The 15,306-nt window shown below is 42.2% G+C and overlaps 1 protein-coding gene across 2 annotated transcripts in view; it reads left to right on the top strand.

Moving 5' to 3' along the window:
• The window catches only part of si:dkey-246g23.2 (solute carrier family 66 member 2), an 85,347-nt gene that overhangs the window by 41,293 nt on the left and 28,748 nt on the right, over nucleotides 1–15,306 (top strand). The gene's annotated exons all lie outside the window — the stretch shown is intronic.

Consider the following 15,306-nt stretch of genomic DNA (forward strand, 5'->3'; position numbering starts at 1 on the left):
CCTTTAACGCACCCACTAATCCAGAGCTTTCAGCCTCCACTGTAAATATACCTATGATTTGGCCTCCACAGCCATCTTTGGCACTGAATTCCACAGATTCACCATATTCTGACTAGAGAAATTCCTCCTCATCTCTTTTCTAAACGGACATCCTTGTATTCTGAAGCTGTGTTTCTGATCCTTGACTGCCCCACAGAAGGAAACATTCTCTCCACATCTACTCTGTCTATGTCTTCCAATATTGGATAGGTTTCAGTGAGATCCCCCTCTCCCACCACCATACTTCGAAACTTCAGTGAGTTCAAACCCAGAGCCATCAAATGCTTATCATACCTTTTCATTTCTGAGATCATTATCGTGAACCTCCTCTTGATCCTCTAATGCCAGCATTTTACGAGGATTTTGCCTGGATTGGGGAGCATCTTATGAAGACAGGTTGCGTGAACTTGGCCTGTTCTCCTTGGCGTTTTGGAGGATGAGAGGTGTATAAGATGATGAGAGGCATCGATTGTGTGGATAGTCAGAGGCTTTTTTCTGGGGCTGAAATGGCTGCCACAAGAAGGCACAGGTTTAAGGTGCAAACGTGAGGAAATCTGCAGGTGCTGGAAATTCAAGCAACACATACAAAATGCTGGTGGACAAAACGTCGACAGTGTTTCTTCCTATAGATGCTGCCTGGCCTGCTGCGTTCCACCAGCATTTTGTGTGTGTTGCAAAAGTTTAAGGTGCTGGGGAGTAATTACAGAGGAGATGTCGGGTTAGTTTTTTTACTCAGAGAGTGGTGAGTGCATGGAATGGGCTGCCAGCAACGGTGGTGGAGGCGGATACGATAGGGTCTTTTAAGAGAATTTTGGATAAGTACATAGAGCTTAGAAAAATAGAGGATTATGGGTAACCCTAGTAATTTCTAAGGTAGAGACATGTTCGGCAGAACTTTGTGGGCCGAAGGACATGTATTGTACTATAGGTTATCTATGTTTTCATACCCATTCTTAGATGAAGGACACCCAGTACTCCTAGTGCAGTCTGACCAATGCCTTATAAAGCCTCGAACTGCAGCTTTTGTTAGCCTTCCCTTCCATGCTTCATTCTCACCATCTGCTGCTCTCTATATGTAGTCTATATGATAGACTATCCAGGCCCTGCTCTTCACAATGTATCATGTTCAGGAACAGTTATTACCCTTCAACCATCAAGCTCTTGAACCAGAGGGGATAATTTCACTGAACTCCACTTGCCTCAACACTGAATTATTCCCACAATGTCTGGATGCATTTTCAAAGACTCTTCATCTCATGTTCTTGATATTTATGGCTTGCTTGCTTGCTTATTTATTTATTTATTTGTTTGTTTGTTTGTTTTTTGTATTTGCACAGTTTGTTGTCTTTTACACACTGGATGTTAACCCTGTTGGTGTTCTTTCATTGATTCTATTATGCTTATTTATCCCTGCAAGCATAAGTGCTGTACCTGTCCCTACACCTCCTCTCTTACCACAGTTCAGGGCCCCAAACAGTCCTTCCAGCTGAGGCAACACTTCACTTGTGAGTCTGTTGGGGTAATCTATTGCATCCGGTGCGGCCTCCTCTACATTGATGAGACCCGACGCAGATTGGGGGACCACTTCGTCGAGCACTTCTGCTTGGTCCGCCACACCAGACGAGATGTACCGGTTCCCACCCACTTCAACTCTCCTTCACATTCCCATTCGGATATGTCCATACATGGCCTCCTCTACTGCCATGATGAGGCCAAACTCAGGTTGGAGGAGCAACACCTCATATACCATCTGGGTAGTCTCCAGCCCCTTGGCATGAACATCGAATTCTCCAACTTCCAGTAATTCCCTCCCTCTCCCTTCACCCATCCCAGTTTCACTCTAACTCCTCCTCCAACTGCCTATCACCTCTCTCATGATTCTGCCTTCTTCTACTACACAGTGCTTTCTCCTTACATTCCTTCTTCACCTTTCCTGCCTATCCCCTCCCTGCTTCCCCTCCCCCACCCCTTGATCTTTCCTCTGATTGGTTTTTCACCTGACACCCGCCAGCCTCCTCCTTCCCACCCTCCCCCCCCCCACCTTCTTTATAGGGCCCCTGCCCCCTCCCTCTTCAGTTCTGACGAAGGGTCTCAGCCTGAAACTGCTCATTTCCATGGATGCTGAGTTCCTCCAGCTTGTTGTACGTGTTGCTTTGACCATAGCACCTGCAATGTACTTTATGTTTATTGGATTCATTGAGTATACCCACAAAAAAATAAATCTCAGAGCTGTATATATTATTCCTGAGGCTCCTGTACCTCCTTTGATAATAAATTTATTTTGAAGTTTGATCTTTAATAAATTCATGAGGCCATTATCTTTCACAATGTAACAGAACCACAAATGAAGCTTATTGTTAGCTTCAGTTATGTCTGTTTTTGTATGTTTTTCTCCGAAAGCTTTCTTTCTTGAGTTAAACTTTTTTATCTGGAAGAATAGCTATTCAAGAGTAAATAATTAAATATATCATTCCAGCAAATAGGATTGCCTGGTCTGTAGACACAGCAAGTTGTCGAGCTTTATCTCAGCTAACCAAGAAAAACATGTTCAGAGCAGTTGGATGCATCAGATAATTGAAGAAGATTTTAATAATTGACACAAGATGCAGAAATGGACATAATTCTAAAGTAGTTATTTTGCAATATAACTAATCACAAAACTAGGCTTCTGCTTAGTTCTTTTAAGAAATTCTTGAAAAGTACTCACCCTAACTGTTCCAGATGAGACACCCCAGCTATTTGCCGCAGCCTATAAATATTGTCCATTGCAATGTGGATTTGTGTACTATTCAACCTGCAGGCATGTTATCAAAAGTAGTAATTGAACAAAGAAGTATACAGTTCTTCTGGGGCGGCATGGTTACATAGTAGTTACAACAATACTTTATGGTATTAGTGACCCTGGTTCAATTCCCGCCGCTGCGCCTAAGGAGCTTGTACATTCTCCCTGTGACCGCGTGGGTCTCCTTTAGGCATTCCAGTTTCCTCCCACGTTCCAAAGACGTGCAGGTTAGTTGGTCATTTGATCATTGTAAATTGTCCCATGATTAGGCTAGGGTTAAATTGAGGATTTGTACACAACGCTGGAAGAACACAGCAGGTCAGGCAGCATCCGTGAGAAAAGTGTAGCCAACGTTTCAGGCCGAGACCCTTCATCAGGAATGGGGGGGGGGGAAGAGAGGGCCGAAGCCCAATAATAGAGATAGGGGAGGGGGAAGGGCTAGAGGTGCCAGGTGGAAAACCAATCAGAGGAAGGATAAAGGGGGGAGGGGATAAGCATGAAAGAACTGTAGAGATAAAGGAGCAGAAAGTCGAAAGGGGAGAGAGGCAGAGAGGGACCTAGGATGGGGGAGGGGGAGGAAATTACCGGAAATTGGTGAATTCAATGTTCATACCACCAGGCTGGAGGCTATCCAGACGGTAGATGAGGTGTTGCTCCTCCAACCTGAGTTTGGCCTCATCATGGCAGTAGAGGAAGCCATGTATGGACATATCTAGATGGGAATGAGAGGCAGAGTTGAAGTGGGTGGCAACTGGAGGTCCTGTCTATTGTGACGCACAGAGCGTAGGTGCTCGATTCAGCAGTCCCCCAATCTGCGTCGGGTCTCGCCGATGTAGAGGAGGCCTTACCGGATGCAATGGACAACTCCGACAGACTCGCAGGTGAAGTGTTGCCTCACCTGGAAGGACTGTCTGGGGCCCGGAATGGTGGTAAGGGGGGAGGTGTGGGGACAGGTGTAGCATTTGTGCTTACAGGGCTAAGTGCCGGGAGGGAGTTCTGTGGGGAGGGACGTGTGGACCAGGTAGTTGTGGAGGGAATGATCCCTGCGAAAAGCTGAGAGAGGTAGGGAGGGAAAGATGTGTTGGGTGGTGGGGTCCTGTTGAAGGTGGCGGAAGTTGCAGAGGATAATGTGTTGGATCTGGAGGCTGGTGGGATGGTAGGTGAGGACAAGGGGAACCCTGTCCCTGTTGTGGTGACGGGAGGATGGATTAAAGGCTGAAGTGCGGGAAGTGGAGGAGATGCGGGTGAGGGCATCTTTGATGACGCCAGAAGGGAAACCATGATCCTGAAAGAAAGAGGACATTTGAGAAGTCCTGGAATGGAAAGCCTCATCCTGGGAGCAGATGCAGTGGAGACGGAGGAACTGGGAATAGGGAATGGCATTTTTGTATTGGGTAGGGTGGGAAGAGGTATAGTCAAGATAGTTATGGGAATTGAGGATTGCTGGGCAGCATGGCTCGAAGGACTGGAAAGGCCTACTTCACACTCTATTCAATAAATCAATAAATAAATTTAATTGAAATAAAAGATAAAAGAACATATGAGAAGGTAAAGACTACCTGCACCATGCCCCTGGTCCTGCTATTCAGTGTGAATAATCCTAGCCTAATCTGCTGTATTTCAGTTCCCCTGCTTTTCCAGTTCCCTGTGGCCCTCAATTCTCTCATTTCCCATTCTTTCAAAAACGTGTATGACTCCTTCTTAAGTAGTACCCATGGGCGAGCCTCCACAGTCCCACAGGGAAGAGAATTCAGGAGATTCAATGACTGTGATCTGTCGTTTCCTCTGGCTTTCAGTTTAAAATGAAGACATAATGAGACTTAACTGCATAAATGTTGTGTTACAATATCTTTTGGTGCACCAAATATGCGCTGCATTTAGCAGCCTTGCTTAGATAGATTTCAAGCAACATCTCATAAAATTGGCTGGAATTCTATTAAGTGTAACAGTGTTAAATGTTTGCACAGAGAGTTCTGAACTAAATTAGCATCTGTGCAGGACCTTTATGGAATGCTGTGGTAAGAGATGATGTGGATGTGAGAAAAGGGGAGGGGGTATGACAGTCTCCTGCGGTTTTTCTAGGCAGCACCCCCCCCCCCCATGTGATGGCCTGTTTTCATTGACTCCTGCTGCACTGAAAGTGGAAACTAACCAAGAAACTTGGTAGCACAGCAGGGATCATAACACTATTGCAACTCCAGCAAGCCAATTTCAATTCCACTGCTGTCTGAAAGGAGTTTGTACATTCTCGCCGTGACCGTGTGGCTTTCATCTGAATGCTTCGGTTTCCTCCCACATTCCAGAGACAGATGGAGTTAATTAATCATATGAGTGCAATTGGGCAGCGCCAGTTCCTTGGGCTGGATCGGAACTGTTCTCTATGTCTACATAAAAGCCGTTAATTTCTACCTCATTATTTTGCTGTTTTTGCACTTTTTTACTTTTTACAAATTTCTTGTTTTTGTCTATGGCACTGAACCGTTGCTGCAAAACAATTAATTCCACAACAATGTCAGTGATAATAAACCTGATTTGTACAGAAGTACTCCCAACACGCGAGGGTCAACAGTGTTGCAGATTTAATTATCTGACCATCGAAAGCTGATGCTCACAGATTTTGCATGCAAGACATCAATGTCACAGGGTTGACTCTTTAATTAATGTCTTGTCAGTCCCTGGATGATGTGCTCCTGCTGTCTTTTTAAAGATAATCATTGCCATGCCCATGAATGAAGTGTGCAGTTCATGGCCTGTGATGTAATTCAAGTCTAAAACTGACCTTGGGAAAATGACTGCCGTATTAAAGTGAATCTTACACAGAAATATCCAGCTACTTTTAGAATACTTTCACCCAGAAGTAACTAGTAGTGCATTTTAACCCGGCCGTATGCATGGTTTGCCAATTTGGAGTATTCCGGTCATTAAGCACTACAACACAGAGAGAGGCCCTTTGGTCCACCCAGTGCATGCCAGACTGTTATTCTGCCTCGTCCCACTGACCTGCACTTGGACATGACCCTTGTGCAGTCCATATACCTATCCAAATTTCTCTTATATGTTTAAATCGAGCCTGCACTTGTTGACTCTTTTACTGAATTATACAGGTGGAGTTGACTTGTACTGAACACCTAGAAGGCAAAGGCCTCTCCCAGTCTGTACTCTGTACAGCACTGATCATTCACTATTTAAGAGGTGCAATGAGACTCTGGAAAACAACGATGGCTCTGTATTTCTTAGGTGCCACTCCTAGCACAAATCGACACTGATGATAGATTCATCGCTGACCCCTGTGTAGCAGTGCAGCTTTCAGAGAATAAGATGTCAGACACAGTACTAAGTTCAAGGTCTCTCAAGCAGCTTGATTTTTCACTCTCCTGTTTGCTTAGGTGCTGTGGATAATCAATAATACGCACCTTAAAGATTTGGAGTATTATCATCAATGCTCAAAACCAGTATCGTAATCAGGTTTATTATCATTGACATATGTTGTGAAATACGTTGTTTTATGGCAACAGTATATTACAAGACAAAAAAAATTAGGATAATTTACAACAAAAACTAAAATAAGTAAGTAGTGCATAGAAGGAATAGTGGGTTAATGTTCACGGGTTCATGGACTATTCAGAAATCTGATGGCAGAGGAGAAAAAGCTGTTCCTTAAGAGCCTGAGTGTGCGACTTCAGACTCCAGTACCTCCTCCCTGATAATGGATACCACTTTCTTGAGGATGCCCTCAATAGTGGGAAGGCTTGTGTACATGGCGAGGAGTTGAGTCTGTAACCCTTCACATACCCTTTTGAACTTGTGCAAGTGAGTCTTTGTACCAGCCAGTAATGCAACTACTCAGAATATTATCTACCATACAACAGTAGAAATTTCATAGTGACTTCGGTAACATACTAAATCTTACGTCTCAAAATCCTCCATATCCAGTGACAGGATAGATGAAACAACATCAGCATCCACTCCCAGGCAATACCCCAAGCATTAAGCCTCTGATAACACTCAAACAATGGATTGTTTACACTGTCACATGCCTGACAGTAGACTCCCAAATCAAATGTGCTACTGTGATTACCAGGAACACAGAGAAAACTGTTCAAGAATGTTTTCAATCTCTCCTTGGGAAAATGTGTAACATTCTAATGGACTCAAGAGAACCCCTAGCTTGCGACCACTCAAAATGAAGAAGCAACATCTGGATGAGGTTGCATGGAAACTGGCCATTAACGCAAAAAGAGCACAAGACACGCCGATCAATTCACCGACTATACTGTAAAACATTAGTCTGAGGATCCCGTGGATGACTCATCGGCCACAGAAGTCAGGTGGAAGCTTAACAAGGGGCTGTGAAAGATGCTACCATCACAGTTGACTTTGACCTCCAACTTGGAGTTGGCGAGACAGGGAGCTTGCTGAGGTGGTGATTAATTTATCTGCTTAATTTAACTATCCAGTCACATGCAGTTTAATTGTTCATGGTAACCATCTGAACCAAATCTGATAAGTGGACAAAATTAGCATTTGGAAGACATTGGCCTCCTTTGGATCTGTTTTAAGTTTAACCTGATCAGTTTTAGGAAACTGATCGTAAAAACTAACCATTTACCTATAGCCCAACTAATTTTCCATCTTATAGAACTTGATAAAAAGTAAAATCAGACAGGATGTAAAATGGTTGTTCTGGTCTGGTCTGTCAGTATTTGAATAACCTCTATATCTCAAATGTAAAGAGTGGAATTTTACTGGACAACCAATAGCATCACCAAGTGAACCATCCAGAGTAACATACACAGAGTACTGGATCCTGCAGGACAGGCAGCATCAATGGAGAGGAATAAACAGTTGATGTTTTGGGCCAAAACCCTTCATTAGGACTGGAAAGGAAAGGGAAAGAAGCCAGAAAAGAAGACGGTGAGGGGGAGGAGGGGGAAGGAGTACAATCTGGAAGGAGATAGGTGCAAGATGGCAGTGGAGACCAATTATCAGAAAAGACATGGCTGTGATAGCAATCTGGATGAATACATTATGAAAAAATCAGACAGCAGCATGATTGGCTTAACTCAAAGAGACTTCATAGTCGACCAACACCATTCAGCTCCTTTTGAAACAAAGCAACTATTTTCTGTAGTTTTCAGAGAGTCAGACTCACTGATCTTAACAGACACTTCTTGAATATTATATTTCAAGCTGATTCAAGTTTGTTCATAGTGTTACATAGCAATTTCCACAGAAGCTTTTGAGTGAATAATGCTCCTGACAGTTGATCAGAATTTCCAGCTCATTAACAAGAAGTTTCAGTGGTTCGTACAAGAAGAAATCGATCTCCATTGGGGAGGAGAGATTGCAGAGTATTGTTTTAGACAAAATCAATAACTTCAAAGCCATTGAACTGAAAATGGAAAAACAGATTATATTAATCTATTCATGGATTAAGGTAGGCCTTTAACAAATATGGAGACGGGTTTAGGCTATTAAGTCCTTCATATTAATGCTAAATTCCGCAACGTATTTATTAACCTGTAACTTAACTATTTGTATCTGTCCTTGTTATGTATTCCGTTACAACTTTGCTTAATAAACATCTTCCATTCTTAGACATAAAATCAGCAATAGACCTAGTGCCAATTGCCATTCACAGAAGGGGATTCTAAACTAATACCACATTTCACTGATAGAAAATGTCCTGTATTTGCATATGTTCAGTTGTGATACAAGACAATTCAGTGCTTCTGAGACCATAAGGCATAGAAACAGAATTAGGCCATTCTGCTCCACCATTTAATCATGGCTGATTTAATTTCCCTCTCAACTCTATTCTCCCTTCTCCCCATAACCTTTGACACCTTTACTAATCAAGTAGAGCTTTAAATTTACCCAGTGGTTTGGCCTCCAAAGCTTTGTGTAGCAATGAATTCCACAGATTCACCAACCTGGCTAAAGAAATTCCTCACCTCTGTTTTAAAGGGACATCCTTCTATTTTAGGGCTGTATCCTCCGGTCCTAGACTCTTCCAGTTTTGAAAACAGCCTTTCTATGTCCATACTGACTAGGCTTTTCATTATTCAATAGGTTTCATTGAGATACCCATTCATTCCTCCTTATCTGTTCTTACGTGCTACTCACCTGTGCCTCCTTTCTGAAGTCTATTGACCCAAAGCCTCAGATCCACTAGCTCACTCACTCAGTGGCCGATCCAAAATGAGCTCCGCAACCATGGCCTCCACTTCTTGTCACTGAAGCCTCTTGAGCCAAGGCTTTAGTTTTCCACTCTGACTCTGCCCACTCACACTACGGCTGCTCCCACAATGGCCACTTTACTTCAACCTCCCTTTTCACTGCTGCTATCAAGAAGAAGGTAGAAGTGCCTCAGGACTTGCACCTCCAGATTCAGGAACAGTTACTGCCCCCGACCATCAAGCACTTGAACCTAAAAGAGTAACTTCACTCTACTTCACTTGCCCCATGATTGAAATGTCCGCTTTATCAACGGACTCACTTTCAAGGACTCGTCATTTCTTGATATTTATTGATTGTTTATTTATACTGTTGTTTCTTCTTTTTTGCATTTGCACAGTTTATTGTCTTCTGCACTCTGGTCATGTGCTCTAATTAGGCAGTCTTTCATTGATTCTGTTATAGTTATTATTCTATAGATTTTTTGGGTGTGCCCACAAGAAAGTAAGTCTCAAAGCAGTCTATGGTGACATATATGTACTTTGGTAATAAAATTTACTTTGAACTTCTATTTGCCCAAGTAAAACTCACACGCTATGAGACTTGCTCATTCCTATGGTTCCAGCTCTCGCTCAAAACTCGTTCTCACTGTTCTGAAGTGAAAAAAAAAATCTCTGAATCAGAATCAGAATCAGAATCAGACTTTAATCGCCAAGTACCTGTGCACATACAAGGAATTTACTTCCGGCAGATGTTGTCTCTCTGCTCATAACAATAAAATGATAAATATAAATGAAAATATAGATTATACATACAGGTAGTGCAATCCAAGTAATAGTTAGCCGACAGTTAACCGGCAGTTAGCTGTTCAGCAAAGTGACCGCAGTAGGGAAAAAACTTCTCCAGTGCCTATTAGTCTTAGTCTGGAGGGATCTGAAGCGCCTACCAGACGGAAGCAGTTCAAACAGTCCGTGCGCAGGATGGAAGGAGTCCTTTATGATGTTTCCCGCCCTCTTCTTCAACCTGGAAGAGTACAGGTCCACAATAGAGGGCAGGGAGTCTCCAATGATGCGCTCAGCGGTCCTCACTGTGCGCTGTAGTCTGGTTCTATCCTGCTTGGTAGCGGCTCCAAACCACACAGTGATGAAGGGAAGAAATCTATTAATCACAATAAATTTATCAGGGTTTCCTCATTAAAGTAGGTCCTTAAACAACCCCACTTTTGAATGGTAAGGTAAACAGAAATTATCTCTGCCAAAGACCACTGGGTAAGTCAGCTTTCCTTTTTCATTTTTGTCCAAAGTAATAAGGTACTCTTGATGAAAGACTAGCAAGATTTGTTTGATTAATCTGTGCTATATATTATAATCTTTTGTGCTATTGTTGATTCTACACATCAATGTGATTTTTAAATTATTCTGGTTGGTAAATGACTATTAGATGCTAATACAACTCGAGCTCTTTCAAGTTAATTGGACAAGACTAATGGCAGGGCTCTGTCAAGTTAGTTCAAGTTTAATTGTCATTCAACCACACATGAATACAGCTAAATGAAGCAGTGTTACTCCGGGGCCAAGGTGCAAAACACAGTACCAGCAGTCCCACATAGAACACCGTGCGTACAGCACATAATTCACGATAGCAGTATAACATGCAGTCACAAGAAAATAATAATATATCCCTCCTGAAGTACTGTTTTATTGGCTTTGAGAGAGTGGAAGGGTACAGACCAGACTAGGAAAAAATTAAACCCCATTCATATAGGGCTCCACACCACCATGAGCATAACAGCTTTCAAAAATCAACTCTCCCTGCAAATCGTCCAAGTTCTAGAGGATAGTTTCCTCAGTCCCTTCTGGTTCTTTCTCGTAGCCTGACGTTCTGCTGTATTCCATCCGCTGGTTTCCCCATTCGATGTCTACACCGGGTCCAGGAGTTACACAACCTCATGTGGACAGGTTGTTCTAGCTTTTCTGCATGTGCCTGTCGTTTCCCACCACATTCCTGCCCAAGTTAAAAGCTCTGTTCAAGTCAGAAAATGCAGTCTCAGAAGTGAGGCTTGCAGTCAGCGTAAACAAAAAGAGCTCTCAAAGTGTCTCAGATGTAATTCAGGTATGTAAAGCCGCATTGAAGCCTTGCTGATTCACAAAATCAGTGAGACCATGCAATTTATATTTGGCGGTATTGTTTGCGAGAGGAGCACAAAACAAAAAGAAAACACACTGTTCTTTTAGTAATAGCCCAGTCAATAATTACATTATAAAACAGATAAATACATTCTTTGATTAACGTTTCATCTAAGGACAGTACGTCCCGTAATGGAGCACATTCTCAATAGTGTGCTGCTCAAAAATACCTCTTTTCATATTCATTCTGGAATGAGTCTTATGTTCGTGACATTCTTAAGTAATGGCAATGATGCCAACAGCAGCTTGCAGTGTGCCTTTGGTGCAGATAATTATCCCAGAATGCTTTGAGGAACATCTTCAATCATAATGAGATGTGCTCGGGTAAAAAGGAAGGATTTTAGAAAATGCTTCAAAGAAGGATTTACAGTGCTTGCTTACTTGGGCCTTAAGCTCCCAAGTGAGCATCGGATATCAATGACCTCCCATCTCTATTGTCCTCTGAAGTCGATGGGATGATTGGAGTTTATCAATGTTTCAGTAATCCATTGTATCCACTATGGTGGGTATTGGCCTGTACATCTTCACCAGGATCATGTTGGCCAACCTTACCCATTTCCATCTCTCACGGCTTAGTGCTTAAAGGTGGAAACCGAACCAAAATGTTTGGGGTTGGAGTTCCTGACCTTAAGGCGTTGGCCTCCTTTATACTGAAACAATTAAAATCAAGAATTAATAAGATAACAGAATTGAAAAAGTACAAAGAACTCTCAGGGCAAGAGGGGTAATGAAGTGCATTGAGTCACGGACAGACTTGAAAGCATGTAAGAGAACTTTAAAAAGAAAGCAATGCTTAAACTGGTATTCTGGGAAGGTTCATGAAGGTTGGAGTAAATCAGTATGAATTGGAGTTAAGATGCAAGTGTCAATCTTGTTTGAGCTTCGGTTCATAGTGGATAGGTAAGTGGAGGCCTCACAATTTGTGTTGAACTAACAGTGACAAAGAATGATTTAGCAGCAGATGGTAGTAATGGAGTGAAGATGAGCATTGGGCACGAAATGGCTTACGTGTGGTGGGAAGATCATTTTAGGGCTCAGTAAAAGAAACTGGGAAGATAAAATGATGGAGAAGCTCCTGTTTTGTCTGAGGTCAGGATTGCACCTTAACTCTTCTGGAAAAGCTAAGTTGAAATAAAAACCTAAAATTGTAGAAATACTCAAGAGGTCAAGCTGTATCTATGGAAAGAGAAACAACAAACCTTTCAGGTTAAAAATCCTTCAGTACTGCTGAAGGGTGGAAAATAACCTCAAAAGAAAACCACCAGATGTTCACACTGGAACTTGATGCCAAAGCGAACATTGAGTTAGTTCAAGGTTGTGCAAAGAGTAGGGAACCCATTGTTTCTGACGTGGAATGTTTCTACATCTGTAGGGTACACCTCTGGAGTTAACTGGTACTGCTGGATCTGTTGACTGATGTCTCAGCTTCCTTTACAACATAAGCTTTCATTCAGTGTCTGGTTGCCACCACAGAAGCAGGCTGGCTGTGGTCATGGCTCTGGATACGAGTGTGCGAAGGGACTCTCGGTGTTACACATCAGAGCACTCATGAAGAGCTGTTCCTAACAGACCTGCCCGTGAAAGCACACTGCTGATATGGGTAGATCTGTCACCTTTTGCTGATTCCCCTTCCATGATATGTCCTAAAATATGCATGGTGTTTGTATCTGAACTGGTGGGTGTCAGTGTGAAATTGAATCATGGTGTGCATTTCCTCCAGTGCCAAGGGGAATTGATATTTTGCAGAATCAAATATTAGATAAGGGTCAGGTTATAGTGAGGGACAAGACAATGTAAGATCATGTTTGCATCAGTCGTAGCTTCTCAGACTGTGAGATGAAGGAGAGGGGACAGATTAAAGAGTGGGGAATCACATTCTCAGTTGCTTCAAACTCTAATTAGGTTCAGCACCATCATCTCCATCATTTGGGGTGTGAGGGGTGAGGAGGTGGGGTATGGAAGGTTAGAGTGCTTTTCTCCGATTCTCATTGGAAGATAGATGACGTGACGTGCACAATTGGCCGTGTGTGCAAGCTGGACGATACTGATTTGAGGCTTGAATTAGTGCTGAGGGTGAGATGGAATATTTAAACCTAATGGTTGGTTGGTGAAGACATAATCGACCAGTGTCTGGGGCACTGGTGGGATGTGGCATTGGGAGGGGTAATGGGTACTAGCCTCCGTAGTATTCAAGACATCTTCAAGTAATGGTGTCTATCTATCATTAAGGACCACCACCTTTCTGGACATGCCCTCTTCTCATTGTTACTATAGGGAAGAAGGTACAGATGCCTGAAGGAACACTCTCAGCGATTCAGGAACAGCTCCTTCCCCTCTGCCATATGATTTCTGAATGGACATTGAACCCACGAACACTACCTCATTAATTTTATTTCTCTTTTTTGCATTTTAGCATAACTATTTAATAGACGTATATACACACAAACACTTATAGTAATTCAGTTTTTTGTCTATATCAAGTATTTTATTATATTGTTGCTGTAATGTTAACAAATTCCACAACATATGCCAATGATTTTAAACCTGATTCTGATGCCTGGTGTTGTAGTTATGGCTTTGACCTTCTTCACTGCCTCTTGTTGTTGCTTTCTGATCTGGGTCTCCCATGTATCTTCCACTGCCTCCTCCATACAGTTCCCTCAATGTGCAGGTGGCTATTTACCTTTTCCTCTCCTCAAACAGACTCCTCTGCTGCCCCCAATCTTAGTGCCTGTTCATTTCCATGACCAGACATTATTGACGGTACCACTAGACCCCATCCCACTCAGCAGTCACAAAATGGCTAGTTTTTGACCGATTTAGACCAACTTTAAAGTGATATTATCCATTCATAGATCTGGTTCCTGGTAGATTCGTACACTATCAACATGCAGATATTGTGGGAACCCACAGGCAAGATGCATTTTATCTAAATTCCCATCTACACTTGTAACAATTAAAGATAAAGGTTAACTTTATTTGTCATGTACATTGAAATGTGTCACTGGTATCACATTAAATCAGCGAGGATTGTGCTGGGGACAACCCACAAGTGTTGCCACGCTTCCAGCGCTCACAAAGCATGTCCACAAGTTACTAAACCTAACTCGTATGACATTTGGAAAGTGGGAGGAAACCAGGGCACCTAGAAGAAATCCACGCAGTCTTGGGGAGGACATACAAACACCTTGTAGACCACAGCAGGAATCAAACCCCAGTCAGTAACCACTGGCAGCGTAGAACGATTGCGACAACTATTACACTACCATGCTGTCCCTTGTGGTTTAGTTGTACAACAAAATTCCTGTGCTCAGCTTCTGATATCCAATTTAACATCCTACAGTGTAGATTACCATCTCTAATATCTGAAGTATATTTAAATCTTTATTGGCTTTCAGTTTGAAATATTAAGTTTGTAAAGGTACACAGCAACATCTTGAGATTCTTTTTGAACTTCACAGGATATAACATTCACCACTGAATTGGCTGTGAATCTTCATAGTTAACTGACTCTCTGAAGCAGATCAAATGCAGCATCTTTAAAATGAAAGGCACAATAAGGCTAATTTTCCAATTTCACTGCAGGGCAAACGTAAAGATCTCCTCATTAATTTTAATGGCTAGAAAATAGCAGGCTTAGGTGTGCAGCTTCATTATGTGAGCTCTGTTCATGAACCAACTGCAAAGCAAAGAAAATTTGCCTCTGTATAATTTGGCAGCTTAGCTGTAGTAAAAAATGCTGTGTTGGCATGCTTTGTCTTCTTGTTTTGTTTCTTTTATTTGAAAAAAACCCTAGGGATGCGATTATGTGTGCCGCTTGTTTCCTTAATAAGGAAATGGTGTTTTATGTATGTTGTTCAGAAATGAATCACATCTTCTGTGTTTGAAGACTTTGTGGATGTTACTGAATTTTGAAATGGACTCTGTTTCCTAATTCTAGGAAAAGCACTAAGTTTGTTTCTGCTCTTGGCTGGTTGTGTAAAGTTTCTGTTGTTGTTCACTATGTATAGGAACAAGTTTAGCTTGAATATAACTCACTGATGTATTTTTAGGCTTTCCTGTCTTCTATCTCTTCTCTGTTTCTTTGCTGTACTATACAGCATTGAACTTTTATCTCCTTGG

Source organism: Hypanus sabinus, chromosome 17, assembly GCF_030144855.1.
Source record: "Hypanus sabinus isolate sHypSab1 chromosome 17, sHypSab1.hap1, whole genome shotgun sequence".
In the NCBI taxonomy this organism is placed as follows: Eukaryota; Metazoa; Chordata; class Chondrichthyes; order Myliobatiformes; family Dasyatidae; genus Hypanus; species Hypanus sabinus.